The sequence below is a fragment of the Equus przewalskii genome, chromosome 26 (genome assembly GCF_037783145.1).
Source record: "Equus przewalskii isolate Varuska chromosome 26, EquPr2, whole genome shotgun sequence".
Classification (NCBI taxonomy): Eukaryota; Metazoa; Chordata; class Mammalia; order Perissodactyla; family Equidae; genus Equus; species Equus przewalskii.
Window position 1 is genome coordinate 17,820,391 of NC_091856.1, and position 25,058 is coordinate 17,845,448.

Here is a 25,058-nt window from a genome sequence, read left to right on the forward strand (position 1 = left end):
GGAGGGTATGGAGATATGGAGAGCTTGTGGGAAGAGGATTCCAGGTGAGAGGAATCCTATAAATTAGGCTCCTATGCTCCTATGTTTAAAGCTATGGCTTATTTCTGCCTTGTGCTAATGCCCCCTCCTGCACTCCCCACAGCAGAAAGAAGGTAGTGTCACGGGAGGAGCTGGGCAGAACATAGGAACTGTGGCATTATATCTGTGGCCTACTCTAAAAAGTCATCCCAGCCCCTGGGTGATCATTGCTGGTTCATTCTCAAGTAGCATCTAATCCCTGGTATTTTGAGGCCTATATAACTTTAGCCATCATGGGCTGGCTGTAAGATTTCCTGCCCCTGAGAAGGAGAAACTGAGCTTGATAAATGGTGGCAAAGACTGTACTTTATTCCCTCTATTTGATTCTTTCTGAGAATAGATGGCAGCCTATGAGAAACCAGGTTTTCGAAATGAACCCTACTCTTCCTGGCTATGATGCTGAGGAGAGAGTCAGCCACCACTACTGCACACACCATCTCTAGCCCATCCTACCACCACGGCTAACTCTGCACTCTTAGATCATAGCACAATATTGTAACTCTCTGCTTCTGGTGGAGATGTCTTTCTTGTTCACCCCTGTACCTACTATAGCACCTGATATGTAGGATCGCCTTTGGAAAGATCATACACTAAAGCCTCTCTTAAAAGCACTAGGGATTCTTGTTAATAGAAGGAACCTTATAGAAAATCCCATTGTAAATAGAAATATTACTCTTGGGTAGTGACCTCCTAGTATATATTATTGGGTCACAGGAGTAGAAAGAGAGCATGGAACCGAAGTCTATGATCAGATTCCTATGTTTTGGATGATCTTATCTACTAATATCTGAGTTGACCATTCCCCACTCTGATTATTCACTTCCATTTCAAATCTTCCACATTTTTGGTGGTCAGCATGAACATCGCCAGGACAGCCTGTAAACACTGAGACAGTAAGGTCAAGGCTGCAAAAATACCCAAGACGTGTGATGCAGTCCAGCCAAGGACTTGATGAAAGAAAACCCAGGCAAAAATAAAAGCTGAAAGAACACTAAATCAATCAGGAGTGATGCTTAGCTTTACAATAGAATTCCCACGAATAAGACTCTTGTACTGCATTAAACGTTTGTGGTAGGAGCTGTGGATTAATGATCTGAAAACACTCTGACAACTTGTAGATGATTGATAAATATCACAGGCGAATGAATTATCCACCTTTATATTGGGGAGGATGGGAAGAGGTAGAGATGTGGAAAGATGACACAAAAATAAAACAAAACAAAAAGTAACCACTGATCTTATGTCCCAGATGACGGTGTAAGCACGTGGAATAAGGATTCAATGTACGAATGTTCACTTGGCCACCCATCGATGGGGAAAATGTCTATTGTATAATGCAAGATATCCAAGTACAGCATTTGACTGTAGAGCAATTTTTCCTGTGGTGTATTATGTTGCTTTAGGCGATGATGCTACTGAAGGATTTTTGAAAAATGATTCAACCGAATTCAGCTACCATTATTAAATGCCTACTCTATACTAGGCCTTTACCAGGCACTATGAGGGCTGAATAAATAAGAAAGACAGGGGCTGTGTCCTCAAGAAACTCCTAGCTAGTGTGAGGATGATTTGAAAACAATCTAATTATAAGGTAGAAAGTAAAAAAAAAAAATTATATAGGAAAACAGAGAAGCCAATAATAATGAAGAAGAGGAATAAGAGGAGAAAAAATGAAACGTGATTTGATTCCGTTATAGCCTGACCACCCAATTCCAGGTGTGGAGCCAGGATTTTTTCCCTCCAGACGAGCAGAGCTTCCCCTACAGAACACGAGTTGTAATAGTCTCTGGTCCAGTGGAGAGGGAAAGAGAGGGTCTTCTGGGAAGTAAAGGTTTTGTGGAGAAAGGGTGAGAGTTGGGTTGTTCTTCCAGCCTATGGGCCCCAAGAGAACGGACTCCCTCCTTTCTGTAAGGGGACAAACAGCACTTCTGATGAGCCAGTCTGTCAGAACAACAGGCGCATTTGGAACGAGTGCACATCCCGTACTCCGGTGCCACCCTGAAGAACCAGCCTTTGGACCTTCTCTTTTGTGGAACCAACTGAGTATGGTCCTGATTCTTGTTAAGAGTAGCCAGTCTTTCCAGAACTGAGCTGTCCAGGCCACAAATATCTACCAATCTTTCTACAATACAGACCTAATATTCAATCATCTTCCCACATTTCAATGTAGCATTGACACCTGAATCCAAACTGCTAGAATACAGTCAAGTTGCATCAGCTACTTTTACATATAAGGCCCTTAAGCCTTCAACAAACTTAGAAACAATCTGACAGTCAAAGAAAGAAGGTCTTATTGAAAGCCATGTTTGTTCAAGTAAGAGATTGTGCCAGAATCCACTTACCAAGGCAAACAGTTATAAGGGAGATGCATTTTGCAATAGTACAAATGTCATCAGTCCAGGAAACAGGTAGACAAAAATAATATTTTGATCTCAGAAATAGAGTCCGAACTCAGTGGGTATTAAACAAGTGCTTTACAAATATTATTTCTTTTAATCCATTATCCTGTTTTACAGAGGTATGAACTAAGGCTCAGGGAAGTTTAAACTTACCAAGATCACCCAGCCACTAAGTGGGAGAACCCATATTTGGACCCAAGACTCTTTGATCCCAGAGCCCCTACTCTTATCGACTTCACTATGTAGGTTGAGGCTTGATGTTTCTGACACGAAGGACAGATGGAACAGGGACAAGTAGTGCTTTAGACCCTCAGAGTTGTCTGCCTGGTAGTTGCTACTGACGAAGCTGCATGTAGATTTCCCCAAAATGTGGCCCTATGGGTGTAGCTGCAAGAATCTGATCAAGCAAAGGACAAGTAACAACTGTCTGAGTCAACAAATATTTGAGGGAGGAGTGGACGGATGGATGACCTGGGGAGTGTAGCTCTTCTAATAAGGAAGTAGGAGATGCTTCCATACCAAAATCAAAACTATGCCCTTTCCTTCATGACTTCAAGTTAAGTACCTGGTCAACAACCACATTAACACTTCCTCACCCAATACCAAATATAGGGCATTTTATAAGTGACCCAAGAGACGAGTGACAGTCTGCCAGGTAGCTGAGAAAGGCCTGGCCTAAATCATGACAGGGTATGGGAAGGGACTTATGGAGTTCACATATGACCAGATCACAGTCTCTTTAAACCAGGCAACTTGATTGAAACTAACTGCCTGCCTGGAAATGGACTTAGTGACTTTGTCTTGTCACACTTGATTAATTGGAAAAATCACACACTGAGAAAGCCAGTGGGAACATTCAAACTGTGTTATAGAATATCAAGGCATAGTCAGTGCCAAGAAGATCAAGAAATACAAGTTTGTTTGGTTCATGTGCCAGAGTGGAAGTACACCTTGGTCCCCAGCATCCAGGATGAGTGTGCATATTGCTGGTACTGGCTCAAATCCAGTTCTAAAATATCGACTCCCCAGGTTCCTTGGAACTAACAACATCCTATCTGTGTCAGCTGGGCCCTCCGGAGAGCAGATGCCAAGACAGATTTAGGAGCGAAAAAAGTTCACTGGGGAGTAGCACTTGAGAAAGGAAAAAGGCAGGAAGCAGGATTAGGAAAGAGGAGTCGCCAGACCACGACGTAGATCTGACAAAGTCTCCCTCAGCCCAGCGGGGAGGTCTGGAGCGTGGTAGAGGAGGCCCGTGTTAGACAGAAATGGATGGGCCCTTTCACCGCAGTCTCGCTCAGTTGTTGGCTGCGGCCACCCCTAGAAGATCTGTACCTCAGCTCAAGATTTGAGGCAAATCTGAAGGAATTAACAGCAGAGGCTGCCAGCTAAACACATTCCTCACAGCTGGCCATGAGTCCTTTCTTGGAGGCGGAATCTGAGCAATACGTCTCTGTGTCTGGCACACCATCCTAATATCCAGAAATAGGTGGTCTCCTCAAAAGAGGTCCAGAGTTCTCTTCCCACATGGGATAGGGGCAGTGATGGAAGCAACCTTTACCTCTTTTCTAGTTGGAAATTTCTACCACAACATGAGAGTTCCCTGTAGGTAAGAAAACCAAGAATCTCCGTGATTGCTGTCTCCAGATCCACTCACTAAAATTCAGCAAGTACTTCCATGTGGCCCCGGTTTACCCAGAAGGCCATCTAGGACTCTCTCAGTAGGACATCATTTAGGACCAATTTATTCCAGTGATGGTGACACCACCCAGCTTGGGAAGGGGGAAGAGAGTTTAGACAGTGGGAAGAATAATCATAAGTCTTGGATCCTTGACCCTGAGGGAAAGGGTTAAGGAGCCCCAAAGATAAAAATCATCCATGTTACAATTTTGCCATAGGCTGGGCCTAATTTGAAAACTAATAAAATCTGCTTCATACCATCAATGTGGGGATTTGATGAAATTACTTTGTTATAGAGCTTGGCACAGTGCCTGGGAGATAGTAAGTGGTCAATTAATGGAAGTTAATCATACTCCTTTATTCATTCCACAAATAGTCATCACTGGCTCACTATCCAAGCACTGAGTGCACATCGTTGATCAAAATAGCTCTGACCCCTGTCCTCACTGGGATTCTACAGTGGCCTGTTTCCATTTCATCTTCACATTCTGCATCCCACAAGGTCAAGAGAATGACACGAGGAAAAACACCAAACTAGGTGCCTCTCCTTTAATTGTAGCCTCTACAAAAACCCTAATTTCTTCCCTTCATGCTGCAGTCCCTGCTGGAAAGCCCTCCCTTCTCTGCCTGTTCAAATGTTACCTTTCCTCCAAGGCCCAGCCCAAGAATCTCTGTCCTTTGATTCTCCCAGAGCTCACCCTCTCATCCTTTGTGTGTCCCCACAGCCCCTAGAACTTTACTGTCACCACGCAGCAGGCAGCCACGTACTGGGTCATGCTAACGTCAAAATACAATTCTCAATGAGTTAAAGACACATAGCTCTCACACGACTATGTAGTGAGCATGTGTCAAACATTTAACTAACTTATTATTGAAGGAGCCAGCTGGTTCAATGACAGCTGCTTCCAAGGAGAATATGAAAAGCTGATGCATATATTCTCAGTGAAAGAAAAAAATACCGTAATAAATTTGATAAGTTAGACACAAAGTGGTCAATGTCCTGCAGGGTAATAAATCACAACCTTTGTGGTTACCTTCTCAATTGGACAGAGATCATTTATACACTTACCAGACAAGAATAATTTGCACCTTCTCCGTTTTTTATTAATCCCTAACTTAAGAATCTGGTCTCTAAACAACAGTAAATATGAAGTTAAACATTGTCACATTTGCCAGGAGAACCAGATGACCCTACGAGGGCTTATCAGATAGGGCTCTTGTGTGACTTTGAAAGGACACGTGGTCATCTTTATAGCTTTTCTCAAATTTAGGATAATTTTTTTAAAATGCTAGTTTCTATGGTTGCACGTACTTTGGAAAAGTAACAGTAACTTTGGAGTCAGGGAAACCTGGCTTTGAATTCTGACGCCACACTTAAACTCTGTGAGCCTCGGTTTCCCCAAAGAGTTGTTGCAAAGATAATGCAAAAGTTTTAGAAAGTGCTAGAATACAATAGCTTCCCAATAAATATTAGATCTTTCACTCTCTTCCTCTCCTCTTGTGAAGATAACGACCATGTTCTGTATTTCTTATTCCCCGCCCCCCAGCCCCTGGCCCAGCCAGGTTCTACTAGAATGCCTGAGCTCTGTATAGTAGGTTTTCAATAAATCCTCTCCGATGGTTTTATGTATTTCTTGTCTGACTCAGGCAAGTTCCTTCCCTTCTCTGGGCCTCAATTTACCCATTGATGGAAATGAGAAGATTCAGTGGTTCTTAACTATGGCAGCACTAGTCCTGGGGAGGTTTTGGAGGTGGGGGAGGGGGTGCAGAATTCTTGGTTTTTACAGGGACTGGAGAGTATTGACGTTTGGTGTCCAGCATCCAGGGATGGTAATCTTTCTGCAGTGCCCTGGCCAGTCCCCGACAAGGTAGAACTGTTTCATCCAACACATCAATAGCGCCCCCACTTGGAAACACTGAATGATCTCCACAGGGCTTCGCCAATTTCACCTCTGACAACAAATTCCTGCTTCTCTGGTGTGTTTTCCCGAGGGATGGAAGAGCCCAGCTGCACTACAGAGACCTGTTTTGCTCAAAGAAAAGTATGTTTTGTTTCCAAACATTTCAGCAGTTTTCCTCATTATTCTGTGCCTGAAACACAGCTTCATGTTGTTGGCCCTTTCTAGTCTGAGGACTAGTTCTTGCATTTTGCTGCTGCCAGCCACACCGAGCTGATCTATTTTCTGGGGAGAGAGACTGCTCCAGGGCACCCTTATTGGAAACTGACTAGTCTTTGCTGAGTACCCACACTTGATTCAGAGAATAGCAGGGAAATTGAAGACAAGGTCCTGCCATCAGGAGGGGAAACACAAGCCTATGACAGAGGTAACCCCAGAGTTCCAGGAGAAAGCTGGAGGCCTGCTAGCTGCATTCTGAGTGAGTTCCTTCCAAAAACCTTCTCTTCTCTTTGTTCCTTTGCTCACGGTCCTGCATCAGGCAGTTGTCTTGGTATCTCCCTCCTCTGGACACTGAACTCCAAGGAGAAAGCCACTGGGTCCCCTTCTTCTCTGTCTTCTGTTTCCTGCTGGGCTTAGCACACAGCAGGCACTAAGTTTATACACTTTTAAAACCAAATCTCATTTTCCTATCAATTCACCCTTTTCTCTGGCATCCTGAAAAGAAGCAAGTTCTGTAAGCCAACGACCAAAATGCTTTTTCTTCTCGAAAAATAGAGTCTTCATAAGAGCACTCAGATTCTTTCAGTAACTAGCAAAGCTGGAAAACGAAGTAGTCACAAGGTGGCGAAAGAAACAAATTTAATTTTCCTCCAGAAGATCTAAAGAGAAAATAGGGTCTAGCTGTACTCACTTAGGCAGTTGCTTGTTGTGATGTATTGATAAGAATCAGGTTAACACAGTTGAACGGTTAAAATCTGCTAATCAGCTTAAATGATTATTTTTAAGCAATATTTTTTCAACTTTAATTAATTCAGTGTGAGGTGGGGCAATTTTGTTAGTTTCTGTAGCTTTCTCCAACTTAGAAACTTACAGGAAACACACCGGATCATATTCAGGCAACACTTGCAGAGAGCATGGTACGTTTTGAGTTGAACCACATAAAATTGCCATTTTACAGGGCAAAAAAATAACTGAATATTGGCAGTTTCATATGGTTCAACCGAGTAGTAGTGATGCTGCTGACGTTAATGATTTTCTTTTCCTGATAGGTAATTATCAATCTTCAGTGATAGAATTTTAAAACATAATTTGATCATTAATGTGAGAAACTTTAAAAAATGCCTTCAAATGCTTAAAACTGGACCATTAAGGTTGCCTGTATGAATTTAGCAATAACTGGAACTTCTTGAGTTTTGCCCTACTTAAGTCACTTAATCTACATTAATTGAGAACTTGTTTTCTGTTATGAGTTTGAGTCAATTTTCTGGGTTGATCTGTTTTGATGTCAGCATTAGAATGCAAAAGAAATGGAAATAATTTTTTTTAAAGATTTTATTTTTCTCCCAAAGCCCCCCGGTACATAATTGTGTAATTTAGTTGTGGGTCCTTCTAGTTGTGCGTGTGGGATGCCGCTTCAGCATGGCTTGATGAGCCGTGCCCCGTCCGTGCCCAGGACGAACCAGAGAAATCCTGGGCCGCCGAAGCAGAGCGCGCAAACTTAACCACTCGGCCACGGGGCCAGCCCCTGAAATAGTTTTTAAATAGTATATATGGAACAGATATTTTAAAATATTTGCTTTAAAAATCTACTAGTTTCTTCAACACATGATTTACAAACCTAGTATTGTACATTTTGTTTACTATAAAACAGGTATGTAAACAGTTTTGCACAATAAGAAATACCAGTCTGTGTGATGTTCCTTGTTACATGACTGTCGTGTTCAGCTTAACTGCGCGCGGTCTAGTCCATTCACTCGTGTTTTGGAGAGTGTTACTTTATTCAATGGAGTTTTAATTTAGCATATAGCAAAATGAAGGAGAGAGGGGACAGGTCAGATACTGATGAACATTCAAGTAAAATGAGGACTGAACTAATGTCCACTTGATTTAGTCTCCTGAAGATAACAGGTGGCCTTAGAAGGACCTGTTCCTGTGGGGCTACAGGGGCAGCAGCCTCTCCACGATCTCTGTGCCTGTCCATGTTTGCACCTGTTCCAGCTCATCCCACAGATGAAAGGGGAGGAATTCATACCTCCATTTTCTATCAGCAGCTTGGGACGCAGATGAAGCTCGTGGAAGCTGGCAAAGAGGCAGACTGATGGTGCAGTGCTTGGCTGAGAGGACCAGAGGCCAGAAGTGCAGTAAGGCGCGTTGTCGCCTCCTCGTGGGCAGCCGAAGGGTCAAGCTGCATCGCACAGCCACACTGCTGCTGCTGGAGCAGCCTCTCCCTGCTTCCTTTCTTCCTCTGTGCATGGTGAGAAGGTTTCTGCAGTCAGGAGTATTCAATGGTTGCTTACTTTTGTCTTATATATATGTACATATAAATATAATTTGCAACTATTAGCTGAAGAGTCTCAGCAGAGCACAGAACTGGTGCCTATTACAAACTGCTTTAAAAATTGGACAGCCTGTTATTTTGCAAATTTGAGAAATGTAACAATGGCTTTTGGCTTTAGTCTTCATCTTGTTGATTTCCATTCGCAAGTGCAACCTATTTTCTACACAGCTTCCAGAGCTAACGTATAAAAATGGAAATGAGATCACTTCAGTCCACTGCTCAAAATCTCCAGTGATGAGCCAGCCCTGACGGCCTAGTGGTTAAAGTTCGGTGCACTCCACTTTCATGGCCTGGGTTCAGTTCCGGATGCAGAACCACACCACTTGTCTGTCAGTAGCCATGCTGTGGCAGCAGCTTACATGGAAGAACCAGAAGAATTTACAACTGTACACAACTGTGTACTGGGGCTTGTGCGGAGAGGAGGAAGATTGGCAATGGATGTGAGCTTAGGGCGAATCTTCCCGTGCAAAAATTTTTTTAAAAAATGAATCTCTGCTCTGGAGTCCGGATTTCACCATTCGTTCCAATGAAACGCTTCTTTGAAAAAAAATCTCCACTGTCTTCCCATCACTCCTAGAAAACCATGTGAACTGTTTCTGGTGTTGACATCTCCAAGCCCCACCTCATGTCCTAGCCTGCTCCCTCTTTCACTGCCCTTTTTGATGTTTCCTTTGATGAGAATCATCACATCCACCTCGCCTGGTGTGTGTTGTGGAGAAAGAAGCGTAACAGACAGACAGTGCTCAGGATTCCTCTCGTTTTCCTGTTTTCCTGGCTGCACAGACGGATTTCTGCGAGCCTCAGTTTCCCGGCACTCATGCGGCATTGGGATCTCTGCATTGCGCCCCTCGCGCCCTTCTGTGGGTGTGGTCAAGGCTATTGTTGGTCAGCAAGGCCAGGAGTCGGAAAGCAGAGTCAAACAGGGCCGGTGAGGGTAGGGAGGTCAGGGACAAGCTGGAGTCTGCTGGGCACCTCTGCATGTCTCTGTCCATCCCCACATCTCACTACAGTGACCTTCAGAGAGTAACGGCCATTGCTTTACTTCTGCCTTCCAAACTTCATCCAAGCTCCTCTCTTGGCCAACTCTAACTGGAACTGTACAGGGAAAATGGTGCTGGGAAATATAGTTCTCAGTTTAGGCAAGTTGACAGAACACAAGCCACCTATGTGGTCAAGAAGACCAGTCTTAGGAGAAGAGACCAGAAGGACAAGAATGTGCTGACCACATGAAGCATCTAGGCAAGAGCATTCAGACCAAGGGAACCGTGTGTACAAAGGCTTAGCTTATGTGAAGAATAGGAAACAGAGCAGGGTGGGCTGGATCATAGGGAGAGAGGGGGAGGATGGGATGAAATAAAGCTAAGCTGTAAGTAGGGAATGGCCAGATCACGGGGGGCTCTATACGGCAAGGGGTTTGGATTTTATCTGAAGTGCAGGTCATCGAAGGGTTTTAAGCAGGGAAGTGACATGAGCAGATCTGAGTTTTCAAAAGGTCACACCGGCTCCTGTGAGCTGGAACCGCTTGTGGTGGGGTGAGAGAGGAGGCAGTAGAGAACACCCTGCACATAGATGTTTGTGTGTGAGTGTGGGTTTCTGTAACCCAGATACCTGGAAGGGGATCTCTCAGTCAGGAGGTAAGCACGTTTGACCTTTAGGCACTTATGCAACTTGCTTCGGTATCACCTCTTTGAAGAGCCTTCTATGACCCTGCCGTCTAGCTATGCCGACCCCTGTTCTTACTTCATGGCACCCATTTATTTTCTTCTTAGCACAGAAATGATGTATAAGATCTTGTGTTTATTTGCTTTTTTATTATCTGTCTTTCCCATGAAGGCAAGACCCTGTCTTATTCCCCATTATACTCACTGCCTAGGACAGTCCCTGGCATAGTAGACAGACAGTGAGTGAAGATTTATTGGATAGATAATTGCTCTCCAAAATGCCTGAACAAGTTTATACTTTCAGCAACAACATATGAAAATCTGCTTTCCAAATTCCTCAACCAAAAAGGATGTTACTACTGTTTTGTCGGGGTAGGGGGCAAACAAATGATATTTTGATATTTTGTCACTTATTTACATTTTAAAATTAAAACTGCAATGAAATGTCTCTATATACTAACCAGAATGGCAAAAAATAAACAAACAAAAAGCCTGACAACAGCAAATATTGGAAGAATGTGGAACAACCAGAATTCTCATACATTGTTGGTGGAATGTACACTGATACAATGGATTTATATTCTGGTGAATGAAAAATCCAACAGCAAGGACAGTCACACTTCAATTTGAGAACACTGGAGAAAAAGAAAAGAGCCTAAGACTTACAAAGAAAAAAATAGGTCACGTACAACATCAGAATGGATTTCTTCACAGGAACCCTGGAAGCTAGAAAATGGTGGAGAAATATCTTCAAAATTCTGAGAGAAAATGATTTTTAATCTAGAGTTCTACCTCCAGCCAAGCTATCAATCAAGTGTGGGAGCAGAATAAAGACAGTTTCCCATATGAAGAGTTGAACAATTTTGCTTCCTTGTATCCTTTATCAGGAAGTTTCTGGAGGAAGAGATTCATAAAATGAGGAAGGAAACAAAGCAAAAGAAAGATGTGGAAATGGGATGATACGTAAGAGAGAAGCAAAGGGAACGCCAAGGATGATGGGAAGGAAGGTTCCAAGAGAAAGCAGGAAAGTTGGCGCAAGAGGAGACGGGGAAGAGCCCCAGGAATGTGGCTCCAGGTTTAAAAGAAGAAGGAAAAGTGGGAGAAGGAAAAAAAAAAAAGTAGAAAGAGGAGGAAGAAAAGAAATAATTAAAAGGCAATTTACACCTCTACCAGCTACTTAATGAATAAGGGAGAGGTACATAAGGAAAATAAAACTATAAAGCAACAAGGGACTTTAAGGAAAATGGAAGTTTTTAGAAGAAAAGATATGGATGACATTACACTATGAAGCTCCAGTGTAAATCATATCAAAAGGGACCGAATGATGGAAAGCCTTCACTGCAGGCACGGGTCGTGGGAAGTCTGCATGCCCAGCCGATGCTCATGTTCTTCACGCACGTGGGTGCACTGGAGGTGGCCCTGGACAAGCTGCAGTCTCTGGGGATGCCCTCTTGTGAGTGTGCACTGGTGGCACAAAGCCCACAGTCCCACAGCGCACCTGGCTCTCTGGTAGCTGACTCTCCCCCGGGCGGCCCTGCACTAGGCCATCAACATGCTCCATGCTCAGCTCAGGCTGCAGAATCGGGGCACCAGGCCCGCGGATCCTGATTCCTAGGCTGCAGGGATCAATCAGTAAACTGACAAATTAGTTACATAGGGCTGGGCATGTGCATGTGCATCTGAGCAGGGCCAGTTTCCTGGGAGTGCCACCTGTGCAGTCACACAGAGCTCAGGGCTCAAAAGGACCCATGCTTGGTTTAATGCTTTGCTGTCGTCATCTTGAAATTCTTAATAATTTTATTTGTAAACTTATGTTTTGTTAGTGAAGTCTGATGGGACAATGGAGCATGTGCACGAGCACAGGATGTCCACGCGATATGTGTGTCTGCCATTCTTTGCTGTCCCATTTGCATAGAACATTCACAATGTCCCATGAACACAGAATTGCAGTGAACCCACAATGTGCAGGAATGCAGTGAGTCTCAAAAAAGGCAAGTGTGTTACACCTACAACTGAATAAATGGGGGTGCTGACAGCCCCCACAAGGCCATGCTTTCTGTGTGAACCAGAAACTCACTACCAACTCAGAAAGAAGGCAATGGTGTTGTGAGAAACACAGACGATCAAGGAGCCGGGTCACATCCTTCTTCCCTAAAGTGACTCCCCTGGAATTACTTATGCTGAAAATTACAACAAAGAAGAAAAGACAAGACAGAGCAACACATAGTTCCCTTTCCTCTGAGGCCTCATTTACCCATCAGGAAGCTGGAGGGAGAGTGCTGGTAGAATGTGCCAATGCAAGAAGTGAAATGAAAAGTGAGTTAGTTTTGTGCAGCATCTCTACTGTTCTGGTAAACGAAATACACACGCACGTGTGAATTACCAAACACAACTTTAATTTTGGTCATTCTACAGATGGGGTACCTGCTGTTGTATTGCATTGAAAGCTGGCATTGCCCAATATAAAGATGAAAAGTAAAATTCATGCTAATAATGTAAATTTCCTTTAATTAGAATGACATTAAATAGAAAAGAAAAGACACCAAGAAGACCCCAGAAGGGAAAAAAATTTATATTTTTGTACCTTTGGGGGCACTTTTTTCCTGCTTTTTGAACAAGGATTCCTGCATTTTCATTTTGCAGTGGGCCCCACAAATTCTATAGCCAGGCCTGCTTCCGAGGTCCAGTCCCTTGCTCATTTCTCATTTGTGTATTTTTGCTTCCTTCCCCCTCCCTCTTTTGTCTTGATTACATTAACCAATGGTTGTATAATTGTTTTTTAATTTTTTCCAAAAAATGAGGATTTTGGTTTATATATTAGTTCTACTTTAATAATTGCTGGCCTTTCCGTCTTATGCATCACTAATATCTGCTTTTCTTGTTATCATTTCCTTTCTTCTTTCTTTTGTTTTACCGTGATGTTTTTACGGGATTTTTGAGTTGGGAATTTAATTTATTTCTTTATTTTCTCCCATTCTGACTGACACGCCCTAGAGTCTAACTTCTGACTGCCTCATGCACGGCCAGCTGCGGAAAACAGCTGCAGCAAAGGCCAGACCCTGGGAAGGTGCAGTTGAGGCTGGTGGCCGCTAGGCGGAGACAAAACACTCGCGAGTGAGCCCACTGCAGGCTTCTAGCGCAAGTGGATCCCGGATCTGATTACTTCGCCTCGCACCCTCCAAGTCGAGATCAGCCGTCCACTCGCTCTTCTCCGTCCCTCTCCCCGCACTGGGCCCTCGTCTAGCCCTGGCAGCAGGCCAAAGGGGCAGTCAGGAAACCTCTGCAGGCTCCGCGAGGAAAATGGAGGCCCTGACCAGAAAATGAAGGGGCGACCCTGCCCAACCCAAGGGAGGGGAAGGGCAAACTGACCACCAAGAGCAGGAGAGCTGGAGCCCTGAGGGGGCCCGGGCCTGCGCTGAGCTGTCGGAGAGTGGTGGCAGAAGGGGGGATGTGTGTGTCCTTGTGTGTCTGTGTGTGTTCGTGCACACGCGTTCCTCCGTCTCTTGCAGGGAGAGTGAGTGGCTCTAAGACCGAGCACTTAGCGGCGGGCTTGCGGGAAGGTGACATTGTCCTGGACACCTAAGGAGATGAAGGCGTCCAGGGCTTGGCACAGGCGCCCGCTGAAGCCAGGATGGGGTAGGTAGCGTCCAGATCAAAGAGGAAATCACAAGAAAATTATAAAACATTCAGGTCAGTTAAATGACAATGAAGATACACTATCCCAAAATTTGTGGGAAGGAGCTAATGCAGTGTTTAGAAGAAAATCTGTAGTTTTAAATACTTTCTTTTTATGAAAGAACAAAGGTCTAAAATCAGGAAAGGAAATGATAACACTTCAGGCCAGCCTCTGAAGTGTTCTTTGTGTGTGAGTGTGGCAGTAGGGTGAGGGTACAGGAGCCGTGCAGGATGTGGAGAAGTAGGATTTTCCCTACTCAAGAGGGAAAGAACCAAGGTTTCTAACTCAGGGATAGAGAACAATGTGGGGGGCATAGCTTTAATCTATGTACCACAACTTGGACAGCAGCTCCCTAACCCTATAGGGTGTCATCCCTAAGCTGGTGCCTTAGCTGAGTCTTAAAGAGGCCGTTCCAAAATTCTATCAGGATGGCAGCCTCCAGGTGATATGGCATATGGTAAGACCAGGATTTCATGATCATATGCCCATTGTCACACATCCTTCACCATAAAATGGGCGCACTGGTCTGAGGCAATGATCCTAAATTAGGCACTCAGCAAGCTCTCCATTAATGGTGAGGTCAGAGTTGCTGCAGACACAGATGACAAACCCACATCTAGGTTCGTTGTCAATTCTGGTAAGGACAAATCACTGCCTCTTCCAGGGTGGCAAGTGCCCATTATGATCAACGTGCCACAAGTGGCTGGCTGATCTCTTGGAGGATGTTACCACATAGAGGCTTACAGTCAGTCTTGCTGATAAAGATTCAGGCATTCAACAGCAACATGAGCTAGGTCAGCCATGTGAGAGGGAGACCATACTGTCAGGCTGTTCATGTAACACCATGTAACACCTCCCCCTGTAATCATGGTCTCTCAATTCATGAGCCCACTGCACAAGCACTGTAGTGGGAAATGCAGAGCCTGCCCGGCATTTACCAGTTGAGTTGTCTTGTACATCTGGTTGTTGAGTGCGCCCTTTGCAGAAGATTCTTTCTGAGACACAAAGATTTGCAGTCTGTGCACAATCCCACGCACCTGCCTCTTACCTAGAATTCCTTCCCTACAATACACAAATTTTCTTCCTTTAAGGTCTCCGGCCAACCAGCCAAGCCAGTTGAAACTGCTCAAGGGTCTTTGTAGAGCCTTACCTCAGACCACCTCTCACTTCCTCAGAAGTGGATGACCCGGTGCACTGATACAGGCCTTCATTGCTATTGTTCAGAAATACTTTCTCAAACACATGGCCAGACTTTTCCCAGAAAGTATGAGTGAATTTTTAAGCTGAAAGGGGTGGGAGTCTGAAGACCTAATATGAAAACCTCTGAATGGAAAAGAAAATCTCGCACAGTTTTTCAGGGCTGAGGAAACAAAGACCTGCCACATTTTCTACTGAGTGCCCAGGAGGGCCACATCCTGGAAAAGAAACAATCAGGAGGTAAAATAAATCTTATCAAACAACCCAGCACTAACTCAGCTTGGCTGAGGTGGTGCTATCTGCTTTAAAAAGAAAGAAAGAGAACTCTTCCTGGTGAAAGATGCCATCAACTTGAATCTCTGTGGTGCATTCATCATGATGACAAGCACATAATCAAAACTTAGTTGACATGCAAAGTTCTCAGTACCACTGGCTTATAATCAAGGGACAACAAAATAGAAGAACAGACAAAATAGAAGGATGGAAAATTTCAATAGTGGGGCGGGTCATGTGGCCAAGTGGTTAGGTTCACATGCTGTGCTTCAGCGGCCTAGGTTTTCGCTGGTTCGGGTGCTGGGCGCAAACCTAGCACTGCTCATCAAGCTATGCTGAGGCGGCATCCCACATAGCACAACCAGAGGCACTCACAACTAGAATATACAACTATGTACTGGGGGGCTTTGGGAAAAAGGAGGAGGGGAGGGGGAGGGAAAGGGGAAGAAGAAGAAGAGGGAAGATTGGCAACAGATGTTACCTCAGGCCCCATCTTCCAAGAAAAAAAAGCTTTCTCTTTCCAGCTAAAAACTCACCTAGGGATGAAGATTAAGAACAAGTGAGAATACTTGTTTGTGTTTAATTATATGAAGAAGGCTATTTTTAGCATTAATATTTCCTTTTGTTTTCTCTCAAGGGAGCCTCCCTGAAGAGCAAGACGTTCTTTGACAACAGTTGGGGAGATAAGAGAAGTTCTTAAAAAGTTTCATTACTTCTACCACTCCTTCCACCATAATCTCATTTTACAAGTCCTGACATTGGCCAAAACACACTATTTCTAATCCTATCCTTCACCCTTGATGGAAGGAAGCCATAGGGCTTCGTGGTGTCTTCCTTGATCACAGGGAAGTCTTTCATCTGTGTGGTGATGCAGAAGTTGACACGGGTGAGGAACATACCTGTCTTATGTAAACCTGGAGAAGAGTGATTGTGGACACGGGTTCATTTTCAAGGAATAAGTTTTAGGAAAGAGGATATGGAAACTAATTATCTTGAAACCATACCTACTTCTGTTTCCATGTACCTCCAGGAATTCCTGTTTGAAGATCACTGGCTTAGCCTAACTTTACATTCCATCTTCTAATCTATAGCCAATCCCAGCCAGGATTTCTGACCTCAACATTTGCCTGACCTCTTATCCTAACACACAGAAAGGCTTCATCTGTTTGCATTCTGCTGCAATTGTGATTCATTATTGTCCTCCGGTTTCATGTACTGTAGTGGGTTGAATTGTGGCCCCCCAAAAGATATGTCCATGTCCAAGCCCCTGGTAAGTGTGAATGTTACTCTTTGTGGAAAAAAAATCTTTGCAGATATAAGTAAGGGTCTTGAGACTATCCAGGTGGGTCCTAAATCCAATGACAAGCACCATTATAAGAGACAGAAGAGGAGAAGATAGACACAGAGGAGAAGGCCATATGAAGATAGCAGCAGAGACTGGAGTGACACAGCCAAAAGGAACGCTGACAGCTGCCAGAAGTCGGAAGAGGCAAGGAAGGATTCTCCTCTAGAGCCTCCAAAAGGAATGTGGCCCTGCCGACCCCTTGGTTTCAGACTTCTGGCCTCCAGAACTGTGAGACAATAAATTCTTGGGTTTTAAGTCACCTGGTTTGTGTTGATTTGTCACAGCAGCCCTTGGAAGTGAATATACGTACCTTCAGCTTCCTATGTCCATATTCTACCCAGTAGTGGAATCTACCCTATGGCATAGGCCCCTGTGTATGGTGTCATTACAAAATTCATTCAAGCTTTGTTCAGAACCCTACAAATTTATCTTTGTCTACTTTGTATTATGACATTTTTGCATAATTTCATTTTAGATGTATTTTGTTCTGTAGTCTTGGTTCTACCCTTAAGAGCTGGGAGACCATGGATGAGTTACATGACCTTAGCACTTAATTTCTTATACAATTTAATTTATCAACCAATAAATGGCAGTTCTCCTTCCTGTAAATGTAATCTAAAGGTTGGAACTTTTTAAAAGGGACCTTCAGTATTGAAATTGTTATATTAAATCTTCTTACTTTGTTTTAGGGTTATCCCTTTTCAATTTTTATCTCCCAAAAGCACTGTTGTTTGCTTTCTCCATTTTTTGTAATGATTTGAAGAGAGACATGCCATTATAATTCTATCAGTGATTACAATAAAGCTTTTTCCAGACTCTTCTTAAATTTGTGTTTATCCAATAGTGGCTATGGAAGGATCTGAAGAAAACCTGATTTGTGTGCCCAGCTCCTGTCTCCTGAAAAACTACCATAAAATGACCTTCACTTATTCTCTTCTGGAATTTAATTTTGTGTATGTTATGATGTAATTATCTTTCCAAATAAATAGCCAATTATCCCAACATCACTTATTGACTAGTCCAGTCTTTATCTACTGTCTTGAGATGTTGTTATCATATACTAAACTCTCACATTGCATATTTCTCTTTGTTTTCTATTCTCAGATCCAATTGTTTCATCTTGGTGTGCCACCTATTTTGTTTCCTACAGACTACCATTTGGATTGCTTGGAGGGCAAGCCCCATTTGTTGTTTCTAACTTTTAACATTCTTTTAGTTATTCGAATATACTTATTTTTAGTGTACTAAATTTCATGTTAAAACTCAATTGAGTGGCCAGGATGCTAAGACAATTAAATGTGGGGAAGTACAGTCTTTTCAACAAAGGTGCTGGGACAGCTGAATATCCACATGCAATAGAATAATGCTGGACCCCTACCTCACACCATATACTAAAAACTTAGCTCAAAATGGATCATAGACCTAAAAGAGCTAAAACTGTAAAACTCTTAGAAGAAAATATGTAAATCTTAATGACCTTGGATTGCACCAAAAGGACAAACAATAAAAGAAAAAATAGATAAACTAGACTAATCAAAATTAAAACCGCTTGTGCTATATGATAAGGATGTAGTACCCAGAATATGTAAAGAACTCTTACAACTCAACAATAACAGAACAAGTAACCTAATTTAAAATTGGCAAAGGATCTGAATATACGTTTCTCCAACAAACTTATACATATATATTTATACGCATGTATTTATATACATATACATCTCACAGAAAAAAAAAACAAGTACTGACAAAGATATGGAAAAATAAGGACCCTCATATGTTGCTGGTGGGCTTGTAAAATGGTGCAGCTGCTTTAGGAAACATTCTGGCATTTCCTTAAAAAGTTAAACAGATGACTCAACAATTTCACTCCCAGGTGTATACCCAAGAGAACTGAAAACATGTCCAAACAAAAATTTGCACATGAATGTTTACAGCTGTATTATTCACAATAACCAGCATGTGGAAACAACTCACAAGTCCATCAATCAATGAATGGATAACAAAATGTGATAGATCCATACAACGGAATTTTATTTAGCCCTAAAGAGAAATGAAGTACTCATATATGCTAGAACATGGATGAACCTGTGAATATTATGCTAAGTGAAAGAAGCCAGCCACAAAAGGCCACGTATCCTGTGATTTTGTTGATATGAAAAGGCCAGAACAGGCAAATCCACAGAAAGAGAAAGTAGACAAGTGGTTGCCAGGGGCTGGAGGGAGAAGGGCAATGGGAGTCACTGCAATGGGTAGGAGGTTTCTTTCTGGAGTGATGAAAATGTCCTCAACTTACACAGTGGTGAGGGTTGCACAACTCTGTGAATATACTAAAAACCACTGAATTATACAGCTTTAAAAGAGTGAATGGTATGGTATCTGAATTATACTTCAATAAAGCTACTATTTCTTAAAACTCCATTGAGGTTTTAGGAGCCAGCCCCGTGGCCAAGTCGGCCCCGTTAAGTTCACGCACTCTGCTTCAGCAGCCCAGGGTTTCATCAGTTCGAATCGTGGGCACGGACATGGCACTGCTCATTGAGCCGTGCTGAGGTGGCGTCCCACATGCCACAACTAGAAGGACCTATAACTAAAAGTACACAACTATGTACCTCGGGGCTTTGGGAGAAAAAGGAAAAAAAGAAAAAAACTCCATTGAGCTTTTGTTTTAATTTGCAAATCAAAGATAAATTTGAAACTAGTTGAATCTTCATATTATTTTTCCAATTATGTCTCTTCATTTATTATAATATTCTATGTTCTTTAGAAAAGGCTTATCCTATAATCATCTCTTGCATTTTTTTTTATTCCTGATATTTTTAGATTGCTTGTAGTCAATATTGTGACTGTCACTTTTTTCCATTGTATTTTCTATTTACTTGTGCATTGTGGACACATATATGTATATAATCTCCACTTTAGTAGTTTTTTTAAGACTTTTTTTTTTTTTGAGGAAGATTAGTCCTGAGCTAACTACTGCCAATCCTTCTCTTTTTGCTGAGGAAGACTGGCCCTGAGCTAACATCTGTGCCCATCTTCCTCTACTTTATATGTGGAATGCCTACCACAGCATGGCTTGCCAAGTGGTGCCATGTCTGCAACCAGGATCCAAACCAGCGAACCCCAGGAAGCTGAAGCGGAACGTGCGAACTTAACCTCTGTGCCACTGGGCTGGCCGCTCCACTTTAGTAGTTTTCCTAGTGAATTCTCTAGTTACCAAACATATCATCTCAAATGATGTTAGGTTTTTTTGCCTTCCTTTCAAATATGACTATCTCATTTTTTCCCACTTATTGAATTATCTGAGACCTTCAAACAATGTTGACTAACAGTGGTGACATCAAATATCATTTGTCTCATTCTCGTCTCTGGTAAGGATGCTTCTCTGTATTTGCTGTGATTACTGTAGTTTTCCAGTAAACATCCTTTATCAATTTAAGGAAATTTCCTTCTATTCCTAACTTAAAAAACATCAATGCCTGTAGAATTTTGCCAAATACTTTTACAGCATCTATTAAGACATATTTTTTCTTTATTAATGCACATTTCTACTTTTGGACTAGTCTGGAAGTCCTATGACAAATCTCCGTATTGCCTTTACTAAAATAGTAGATTTGACTTGTTAAAGATTGAATTAGAAAATTTAACTTCCCTTTTATCTGTGTTTATATTCCTTTTCTTACTTGTAGATGTTGTGTTTTCTCCTTTTTTCCCATTATCCTACTGGCTAGAAGTCTGTCTATTGGCTTTTAGAATGTACTTTTTGTACCTCTTTCATTAATGTGTGCTTTTATCTGCGTTAATGCATTCCTTTTATCTTCTTTGGGTTTATATCATTATTCTAATCCCTATGTTTTGAATTGAATAATTGATTTCTAGCTGTATTATTTTCTAGTAATTGTACTTTTTTCTGTTTGGATTTATTGTTTAACCCTAAAAACTACTTAGAAAATTATTCAATTTCTAAATAGTTTTGTGATGCTTTCAGTTGTTCATTTCTACTTTTATCTCATTGTGGTTAAAAATCAAAAAGGGAGGACTCGAATATTTCCCTCAGGGAGAATTTGTTGAGATTTTCTTTATAGCCATATAAATGGTCCATTTAAAAAAATGTCATGAATACTGAAAAATAATGCATATGATATCTCTTTGTCTATGGCTATTGAATTTGTCAATTTTTAAAATTTAAACCCTCTATAAAGATATTTCTTAAACATTGAAAAATAACATGGGAGTTAGTAAAAGGAAAGGAGATTATGTAAACAGTGAACAATTTTCATTACCCCACTAAAATTTCTGTGTACCTGAAAAGACTTTTATTATAAGCAAATATATACATTTGTAATAAATTAGGCCTGAAAACAATTTTCTAAATATGACTTTAAAAAGCAAACTTCAGTCTTCAAGACGAATAGTTCCACTACATGTTTTTCTCTCAATGCTAACAAATGTTTCAGATTAATTACAAGAACACTGTTTCTTCTGAGTACAAACATTATAATGAGTGAATGAGTATTTGCCTAAAGTTTTTCTTGTGTGACAATCCTAGGGTTTCTTGCCATTGTGAGTGTTCAGGTGTAAGTGGTGAACCACGGCTGCAGGCTTCCTCACATTTATTACTCTGATAGGGTCTAATTTCTGAAATGAGTTCTCCGATGTCAGATTAAAGATTTGCTCTGACAAAAAAATCACCACATTTATTACATCCAGAAGGTTTCTCCCGTGCATGTATTTGGTTATGTTTAGTGAGGGATGAGCTTAAACTGAAGGATCTCGCACATTCATTACATTGGTAGGGTTTCTCTCCTGTATGAATTCTCTGCTGTTCAGTAAGCTATGCCCTCCAATTGAAGGCCTTTCCACATGCGTGACACTCATAGAGTTTCTCTCCAGTATGAATCCTCTGATGTTGATGAAGGCTGGGGTATGACTGAAGGCTTTCCCACATGCATTACATTCATAGGGTTTTTCTCCTGTATGAGTTCTTTGATGTCGAATTAATGATGTGCTGTGGCTAAAAACATTCCAAAATTCCTTACACTGATAGGATTTCCCCCAAGAATGGATTCCCTGATGTTCAATAAGATGCGTGCTCCAGCTGAAGGTCTTCCCACATTCAATACACACATATGGTTTCTTTCTAGTATGAATTTTGTGATGTTGAGATAGACTCTAAGCTGGGAAACTATGAGGACAGAATGCAAATGAGATATTTGGGCTGATATTTATTGTATAAAAAATGTATTAGGGAATTAGTGACACAGAAAGACTATTTGAGGATATCAGAATGCATGGATACTTTGAGATAAAAAGTAATATAAAATAAGCCTTAAAAGTGTATGTATTTTTGTTAGGGAGGAAGTGAAGCTAATGGAAAAGCATCTGGAAAGAGATTAGAATGGAAAAGAATCTAGTGATGTCACGTAAGCAAAGACAAAATATCAAATGCAGCAGAAAGTTTGAATACAGAAAAGAATAAAGACTGGGTTACTCTCAAGAAAGAATTCAGGATTCGGAGTCTGTTCACAATAATTTTAGTAGAAAAAGAGAAGATAAGAATTTAACCTCAAACACTGTAACAGAATAGGAATTGAAGGTATTAGCTACAAGTATGAAAAGTTTGGTAATAAAAGGAAAGTAAAATTGAAAGATAGGTAAAAATTGAATTATTTAAAGGTTAGGACCATCTGGGCATGCACTTGAGTGGGAATAGTTGTAAGACTTTATACCCTAAATCAGGGAACTAGTTTGCTAGTATCTGTTTTTTCTGTGTATCTGTGTCAGTAAATAGATTAAAGTTGGGTGTTCGGGCGCTGACTTTCTCAGTGGTCGTAACAAACCATCTTTAGAAATTACCTTGCTTGTTGTGGCCACTTGGGAAAGGCCCCTTAAAACTGGAGATAACTGTAAACAGCTAGCAAGATAACCTGGGATAATTTAAAGTTACAGCAGCCATTTTGGGCTCTTTTTGAGCTTTCAAACCAAGAAAGAAACCTTTCAACAGTCAAAGGCTCCACCCCTGGGAGCTCCACCTCTGGCTTCTGGACCTAATCACCCCGGCAACCCCAAGTGGGGTGCCCTCTCTTGGAAGTTGACTTGTTGAGTATTTAGGCACCTACTGAGTCAGTTATGAGGATAGAAGACCTGTAATTTATTCTGTGAACTGTCCTGCTGGGGCTGTGTACCCCAGCGTGGGAACTGTTGTTTGTGTGACCCTTATTTTGATAATTGATGCGAAGAGGCCGTGAGGGTGAGGCCTGATCCTCTCTTTTCCTTTCTTTGTCTTGTTCGTCAGGTCCTGTGTTGTCACCAAGTTGAGGTTATGTTCAGGCTGGACCTGAGCAGAACCTGGACCTTCTGTACTTAACTCTCAACTCTGGCACTGGGAGCCCCAGCCCCCAGCCAGCTCCAGGCCTTTGCCTCCTGCTTCCCTGGTTGACGTGTGGTGGCTCAGGGACTAAGTGCCCAGGCTGAGCAGGATTTGACCAAATCGTATAACTATATTGATGCTTGCAGTCAGGCTCTGCACCCTTCTCTTGGTTGCTGTCAATCAGACACTGGCTTTACCACCACGGGAAATGACTCAAGCACCCCTGGAGACTCACCCCTTGGGTGCCTTTTAACTAACTGGAAACACTTTCAACTGGATGGTCTATGCCCCAGAAACTTCATCTTGGAGAAAACATGAGTGGTTTCTCTGTGCCTTTGTGATGTAGTAAATTCCTAGGTCTGAAGGGGAAAAAAAAGGGGGAAAGGAAAAAATGCCCATAAGAGTACCCTTTCCAAAAATCTAATGTATTGAGTGTCTTCTTCACAAATATTTCTAAAAGGGCTTAAAAAATAGTTGGATTCATAACTAGGGAGCTTCATATTACTGTAAATGATTCATGGCAGTAGTTTTAAAACAATAAGTCTGGAGACTCTGTGTATGTGTGTCTATATGCATGTTATATATGTGTAATATTTTACCTCTGGATGGTGTGGCCAAAATTAAGAGCTCTGTTTGATTGGCTTTAAAAAAGCACTTACATAAATTCTAACTTATAGAAATTAACCCAATGTCTTCCAAGTTAACATGATATAAATTAATATTTAGTAAGTGAAAGCTTGTTTAAGATTGTTGGTCTGCTTTACATAGCCATGTCATCAGAGTTGTTAGTATTTGGATATGATGCAGACATGCAGCCTGTGTTTACTAGTCAAATAAGTTCACGTTGTTGTTACAAATTTGTCAGCAAAATAATAGCTTTAAATGATAGTTAATTTCATCTAAAGTCTCATGCAGTTTTCATGGGTAATCTGAACATAATTGTTGGAAACAAATCATTTAGATAGATGAAAATGAGTAAGAGTATTGGGTACAATAATTATGTTTTATGGTCCGTATACTTGAAAATACAGTTTCCAGATTCTTTTAGTAACTCAAAACTTTAGAGTTTTGCTAGGTTAAGTTAAATGATAAAAATCTGTTGAGTATGTGGGTCATTTTTGGACAGGATGGAACACAAACATTATTGTTGAACATGTCTAAGTTATCTACTTTTGGCTTCTTACTGCAAAGAGGCCAAAAGTATTTGGGTCTATTAGTAAACATATCTTGTGTTTTATTACCATGCAGTGGCGTGTTTCTAGAAATTATGAAAAGTGTTTAGAATGCTTGTATAAAAGACAGTTCATAATTGCTTAGCTTTTTAGTTTTTACTAGGGTCTGTAAGGGTTAAAAATTCTAATTAATATATGTAATTAAAGATACTGTAAATTAATAAGGCAAACATCTTTCTATTCAAGGAAAGTAAAATGTATATTTTTGGTAAAGAAGGTATAAAGAATGGAAGTGTTTTAGTTTTCTGCATTAAGAAAGATAAAATTTCTCCTAAAATACTAGATGGGAAGAAAGAAAGCATGAGACAAATTCTGAATGTAAAAAGAAAGTTGTAGAAGGTTTGTGAAGGAGAAATCCTGAAGGGACTTTTATGCTTGGTCATGTTGGCTTAGATTAAAGTAAATCCAATGGAGTAAATGAGTTTTAACGTCAAAAATAAGCTGGTGCAAAAATTAAAATTTGGTTTTCTCTCAGGAGGATAATTTTCCTGAGCTTTTGGCCTGCTTTAAGTCTGCCTGAAAGACAGAAAATCTATCTTTTGCTAAAATAATTTCCTACATTCAGAAGGACTGAGGTCTCAAGACTTTTTGACTGTTTTAACTCCTCTTGACTGTTTCTGTTGTCACTTTGAATAGATACTTGAGCATTGTTTCCTATATGAACAAGTGCTTTAAAGCCATTTGATATTTTTTGACAA